The sequence below is a fragment of the Chenopodium album genome, chromosome 25 (genome assembly GCF_948465745.1).
Source record: "Chenopodium album chromosome 25, dcCheAlbu1.1, whole genome shotgun sequence".
In the NCBI taxonomy this organism is placed as follows: domain Eukaryota; kingdom Viridiplantae; phylum Streptophyta; class Magnoliopsida; order Caryophyllales; family Amaranthaceae; genus Chenopodium; species Chenopodium album.
In genome coordinates this window covers 26,730,861-26,738,189 of record NC_137858.1, presented here as the reverse complement: position 1 = coordinate 26,738,189, position 7,329 = coordinate 26,730,861, and positions in this window count along the sequence as shown.

Genomic DNA, 7,329 nt, shown 5'->3' with positions numbered 1-7,329 from the left:
TTTAAGATTACGTTTGGTTGATTCTAGGATAAAGCATGCTAAGGTAGTTGTCTAGAACTAGGGGGATCATGAAGCCGGATTCTACTTGTTTGTGGCATGTTTGGTAGTTGCTCCCTATCTTCGATTTGACAACCTTAGTGAGTTTTTGCTACAACCATGTGAGATTTATATTTGTTCAAGCTTTCATCATATTCTTGCATGAGCGGCATGGTGTCCTTGACTTTGCAAGCCTAATCTATAAAGCTTGATGTATGATTCTTAAACCCGAGACCGAGCTATCTAGGGAGGACAAAAGCACCTTTTTCGGGGTGGTAATTTTCATTTTTACGTTAGTTTGATACATATTTGTTTTTGGGTTTCCATTTACCTTCTTGCAACCATTTGAGCCTATTTCCTTCTTTTCAAGCCACGTCTTTAGATCTTTGGCCTTTTGTTTCATTTTCTTTCTATTCTTGGTTTTTTGTGAAGCAAATTGATCATGTATGATAGAGTTTGTGGTGGATAAGTTGGAAATTTGGTTTTTATGAGTGCTAGTTTGTGATTAAGTCTTCTTTGTGAATAATGGCAAGTGTTTGAGTAAAAGTCGTCCTTAATAATAAAAGGCATGGACTTATAAATTGCATCATAGAAAAAGCCGTCCGAATTTAGCAAAAGGCAAGGACATTGCAAGTTTAAGTTAAAAAAAAAAAAAAAAAAAAAAAATTGAAAAAGTGAAAATTCAAAAATATTTTGATGTATTCTTTTCTCCTTCTAAGCATTGAGGACAATGCTTCATTTAAGCTTGGGGGAGAAGCGTTTACGTTTTTTGTATATATTTGTTGTGAGTATAGCTTCAAATAAGCTTGGGGGTATTGCTTTTAATTTGTTTGGTGATTTCTTGATCGTGTTGTTAAGGATTGATCACCCTTTTGCTTCACTTTTTAGGAAAACCGCCAAATTTTAAATTTTAGCCTACCTTCACCCTTTATGCCTTACGTTACAACCTTGGGGAAAGACCTTTCGACCTAGAAAATTGAGTCACTATTCGGGGGAGGGAATCATGGGTCATTGCCTAAGGAAAGGGGATGCGAAGTCAAGATGTCGAGTAGCCAAAAATTTGATCTTTTTCCGGTTCCTTCGCGGAATCTATGAGATGCTCACTAAGGGGAGATATGAGATTAGTAGGGGGAACGCGGTAAGACCGTTTGGGATGAACGTGGAGTGTGATAACTAGTTCCTATGTGTTTAGGGAATTTTTACCCTAGACAAGTGGACCAATGAGGAGGTGCCACGTGTCAGAGGCTGGCAAGTCATCCCTGGCCAATCTCCAGCTGACACGTGGCCTCTCCAGATATTCTCGTAGAATTGCGGCCTTCAAGGGCCCAATTCCCCAAAATCCGCTATTTGAACACTATGAGCCTACGCTCAGAGTGATGCTCTATGATGAAGAGGCAAATTGGGAGGCCATGCGGCTGGCATTAGACTCCCTCCCGGAACGCAGGGGCAATGCAGCCCTGCGACATGAGATATACCGTCTGCGAATGACGAGACCCTACAACAAAAGAGTGCACAAACGTCCTTTGAAAGTGGACGAATTTGTGTTACGGAAAATGGAGGCAACCGGTAGGGCTAATGAGCTTGGAAAGCTAACTCCTAATTGGGAAGGCCCCTACCGGATTTATGAAGTAGTTAGGGATGGCACATACCGCTTGGAAACCCCAGACGGTAGACGCCTGCCTAGAACTTGGAATGTAGATAACTTAAAAAAGTACTACTTCTGAGCATTGTAAAGTTTTTTGTAACAAGAAGTGTTAATGAGAAATGCTTTTGTTTCATTTATTGTCTTTTTATTTCCGTCTGGGTTAACCCATACAAATGTTGTGAAGTTTAGTAGCAAATTTAATATGTGAATAACTTGAGGCCAATGGCCAGATAAAAAACTAAGTTTGACACTTAGTATTTAAAATCAAAGTCCATAGTGACAAGAGGTCAATGGCCGGATCCATAAGCTAAGAACAAAACCGTTTAGTGGCTATGCAGCCGGTCTCCAACTAGACCAGAGGCCAAAGGCTAGATGGTTGTCTTTTTTACAAATTCGTCTATCCTGTTATGGATATAGGCGTCCGGCGACACCCCTCCGGGTGCAATCGTTGTAGAGAACAGCCACCTTGCTCGTTCTATATACCCATGCAGGCAGCAAAGATTGAACGGCTAGATTAGCCAACTCATAGCTGTCTGACCAAGCTTTTTCTTCTAAGTAATTTTTTGGTTGTGAAAACTCCGGATGCCCTCGAGCATCAGCTGGAGTACCATCACAAGCTCTTACTTAAGAAAATTTTATCTTCAAGTTACGCACTCCCCTTATTAAGGCAAAACCTTTTTGCGTAATGGCTATAAAATAATACCCAGGTGGTTTGATACCGACTGGGGGAGAGGTTGTATGCCTGTCATTTGACTGGCTGTGTACTTGGTTTGGGGCAATCACTATTGTGATTCATTGTCTTACAAACATCCCATACTCTTTAAAGTATGAGAAGTTTCCAAGACAATCAATCCTTTTTCAGATTAAACCAACCACACAGCCGTCCAGGGGCAAGGACAGCCGGATTTGTACCTGCCGCATGTTTTTCATAAGATAGGAAAAATCACAAGTATATATTGAGTATATATGCAAAAGTGAAAAATTTGAAAAATTGAAAAATGGTACAAGTATAAGAAAAACCGACTGAGTCAGTATACTTCATAAAACTAATTGGCCCAAGGCCAGAAATCATTGTTAGCCGGATCAACATCCGGTGTACAGAGAAGTGAAAGAAAAAACTACATAATTACTCGGCGCGCGGGCCGGAAAAGCAAAGTGAATTGGCATGCAGCCGCTGAAGAAAAACAAAAAAATGGTTGGCATACTGCCGCAGAAGTTGAGGAGAGCTACTCTTGGTGCTGGTCCGGCTGGGCTTGAGTTGTAGAAGGAACTTCCTCCGAAACCACAACATCTTCAGGCTGGCTGACCTCGGTGCCCAGTTCCTTCATTATCTCATCTAGATCCGGCTCCTCAGTGTCCGAGACCTCAGCGCCATTCTCCGCAGCCCAGGGATTGAATCGAGGCGGAGCAGGATCCCCAAGAACCTTGGCATCATACGCCACAGTGGCGTAGTCATACCTTAGCTTGTAGACATCAAAGTCTACCTCAGGGTAGAGAAGCCCCCAAACCATCCGGAGGCGGATCTCATTATCCCGCTCATTCTCCTTGATGAGCCGTTCCTGCTCAGCCTTGAGCTCCTCTTAATGCTGACTCTTCAAGGTGGCAATCTCGGCAACCAGCCGGGATAAATCCTTCCTAAGTTCAGCATTTTCTTTGTCTGCTCCCTCCAAGGCCTTGAGGTCTGAGCCGGCATTTTTCAGCTGGAGCTCCAGGTCGTTGATCCGGTTGTTAGCCGCATCATTAGCAGTCGTTAAGCTCTTGACCAGCTCCTCCTGTTTCAACTCCAGTGCTTTAATCTCAAGATCAAACATATTATATGCATATTCATCAGAGTTGAGATTGGCTTGAGCCCTTCTCTTGGCATCAGTTACCTCTTCTTGCTTCTTCCGGAATGGCACCCGGAGCCCATCCACCCGGACCATAACCTGAGCAAGGTCATTCGGGAAACTAAATACTTAGCAAAAATAAAGAAAAATGAAATGAATTGAAATGAAAAAGATAAGGGGCAAGTTTCACTTACCTCCGCCAGCTGCCCCAGAATTTGGTCGAAGTCGACCTCGCGGCGGTTGGGCACGGAGTTCTTCTCCGTCTGGGTGAGAGTCCTCACCATTCTCTTGCCGAACCCCGCCAAGTCCGGGGGCCCAGAAGTAGCATCTGCACCATAAGAAGGACTCGGTGAGAGACTAGCAGCATATTTGGCATTCATTCTTTGTCGGCTACTCACGGAACCCCCGGAAGGGTCGGTCATAGTCTTGACGCGCATAAAATCAAGCGGCCAAGGAATCTCTAACTTACTTTTGAGTCGGCCCTCGCCGGCTCCTCTACTCCGACTGCAGTACCACTTGTAGCCATGGGTGGCTCGCCACCCTTCAATGCTTTAGTAGCATCCGGCTTTCTTTTTGACTTCTCTGAGTTCTCACTCAGAGTTTCCATAGCTTCGGGGCCCTTTCCCCTGGTTGTTGGGTGGTCTTTGGCATTAGAGCCGGAGACCGTTGAGCTTGCCTTCTTCCCGGCCTTGGCAGCCGGCTTTTGAAGGTTCTCATCCCCTGCTCTTTTTAAGACCTTTGTCATCGAGCGGGGGAGGATGCCGGTTGAAGCCTGCAAAAACGCAAGAAAACCATTAGTCATCCGGTATCAAAAAGACTTGAAAAAATTCAAGAAAAGTTGAAGTTTGTCTTACCCCGCCTTTCTTGGCCTCCTTAGCTTTGATGGAAGCCTTCTTGGCCAAAATGTTCTCTTTGCGGAGCTGAGCCGCAGACTTAGCCGGTGTTTTGGCTGGGTCAACCATCTTCCTTGCTGCCTCTGCAAAAAACATGAAAAGTGTTAGAACAAGAAAAAGTTCAAGGCATTGAAATATTAAAATTGCAGGCGGAAGACCGCCGGGTGGGTGAGTGTATCTACCCTTTGGAAACATAGGACTCAACCCGCAGGCGGACAAGAATCTCTCGTCCGCAAAGAAATCCGGATGGGGGATCCAGTTTTTTGGTACAACTATGTGAGTCCCATCCCCCAAGGGCTCAGTTGTTGTCTTGAAGAACTCCGGCTCTAGTATTTGCTCCCGGGCTTTGGTAGTGAGAGCTGGGCGTACACACTTCTGGCCCACCAAAGCCTGCTCTTTGTTGTAGCGCCGGAGAATCTTGTTCATTCTCAAATGAGGGGAGGAGACTAGGTATCATTTGTCTTTCCAACCTCCCCACTTGGACACCTTGTCCAAAGTCATCAAATATTCCGGAAGCGTGGAAATAGTGTACCACGCTCCGTATCCGCCTGGGGCACTCTTGAGGTAGTGCATATGGGCGAAGGCGGTGAAGATGGGCTCAATGTCCTGGAGCTCGCAGGCGGCGATATAGCTTAGGATATTGACCCAAGAGTTAGGCGTCAATTGCCATACTCCCAAGTCATACCCCTTCAGGGTCTTCCGGATGCCTTTGTGAAGGGGAAAGCGGAGGCCGGCTTCTATTACCGCCTCATAGCATACGAAGTAGTTGTCTGCATTGTCAATGTCGTCCCCCTAAGCTAGTACCGCGTCAGGCGGAGGGACGATGATATCCCAGTCTTCCCCGAATGGGTGTTGTTGTTTGAAGGCCTCAAAGCCACTTTCCAGAAGAGCTATGTCTCCTGGCTTCATTTGGGTTTTTGTAGAATCCAGATTTATTTCTTTCTTTGATGTTTGGCGATAAGCCTCAACAAGGTCCTCTTCGTCAGAGCCGAATTCCTCTGACTCTTCAGCAGCCTTCTCGACTGAGTTTTTTGGTTGGTTTGGAGAGGAGGCGGTCTCCTCACCGTCTCCCCTTGAATCGCTATTGCTGGAGGTAGACGGGGTGTCCTCAGCTGAGTTACTTTGCTCAGCCGCCTCGTAGTCCTCCTCCCTCACAACTTCACTTGCGGGCACTTCCCTAGTGCGCCGTCTGCTGGGCTTGGTAGCCGTTTGTTTTGTTCTAGCCATTGTGTCCTGCACAGACACAGAGAGGGAAGAAGCCGGAGATGAGCAAAGCACTCCAGAAACTCCAGACAAGGCACCCCCGGTTCTAGACTCAGCCGTCCTTGGTGACAGGCTGAGCGTCCTAGGCAGTGCCGTCTGTGCAAATGGAGAGTTCATTTTATTTTTGAAAAATCAATGTATACAGCCGGAAACGAGTGTATACAGGCTAAAGAAAAAGAAAAAGAAAAAGAAGAAAACTTAAAGAAGGAAACGGATAGTTACCTTACTTTGAGTTCTGAAAATCTGAAAACGGCAAAGAGTAACCAGTGACCGGGTGACTTCGAAAGAGCACACGGAAATCTGGAACTTGCTTAAACGCAACCGGGATCAGAGCACCTCTCTCTAGAAAACACTCTTTCTCTCTCTAAAAAGTCAAGGAATGTAAAAGTGAAGAGGAGAGAAGGGGGGGGGGGGGTAAATCCCTATTTATAGGGGGTGAAACGGTGGAAATCCCCGTCACCTCTGTCAAAATCTAGCCGTTTTTACTGTTCTCCTCTCACGGGCTGACACGTGTCACAGGCGCCTCGTGGCCTGCCACGTGCCACCTGTGAGGGGCAAATGTTTAGGGAATTTTTACCCTAGACAAGTGGACCAATGAGGAGGTGCCACGTGTTAGAGGCTGGCAAGTCATCCCTGACCAATCTCCAGCTGACACGGGGCCTCTCCAGATATTCTCGTAGAATTGCGGCCTTCAAGGGCCTAATTCCCCAAAATCCGCTATTTGGCGGCGCAGCCCATCAGTCCTAGGTCAGAATGACCTAGGGAGGGGCACTTTTCCCAATGACCCTATAAATAGGGAGATATTCCCCAAAATTGGGGACATTCAGAAATTCACAATCATTTATTACACCCTACTTTCTCTCTCATCAGAGAACTCCTGAGCTTGGAATCCAAGCAGATCCCCACCTTAAATTCCGCACTTTTTACTCTCCTTCAAGTTACTAACTTGAGCGTTGGAGGCGGAGCACCACCCAACCGGTATCTTCGTTGATTTTGCAGGTACAGAGCTAGCAGGACCAGTCTTCGAGCTGTAACTCTCCCAAGGGACAAAAACACCCAAAACACTATGCTTAGCATATTTATGTTGCAATCAACCTTAGGTATCTTATAGCGTACACTCCCTTACTTGTTTAGAAAGATTTGCATCCACTTGTGCTTGTACATTTGCAAAAGTCCTTTCATGAACATTTGTTTGCTTTTCTTGTATTTTGTTTTCTTTTTCATTCTTTGCCTTGTTTGTATTATTATGAGAGTTATGGGTAAACTCTTAGGATACCTTTACGAGGGCATCACTCGTCCTCTAGGGCGATCTAGGGGTTTAAATGGCTTGTCTTTTAGTTGCTAAAATTGACCGTGATTCCTACGAAAGTGAGTTAGTGTATATTCCCATCTTCTCTAGTTCTCTTGTTTCTTTCTTTGATTGAATAATGTTATCATTTTTCCCTTGGGTTGGATTTTGTTTTGCTCGAGGACGAGCAAAAGTTTAGCTTGGGGGAATTTGATGCGTGCCATTTTTTGCGCTCATAGGGTAGGTTTCTTCGTATTTTTATGCATGTTTTTAGCCTTTTATTTGGTTTTTTTACGTAATAAAGCTTGATTTGCGTGCTTTTGTATTATTTTAGAGAAATGCATGCTTTTAATGGTTTTCTTATCATTTTATTCATTT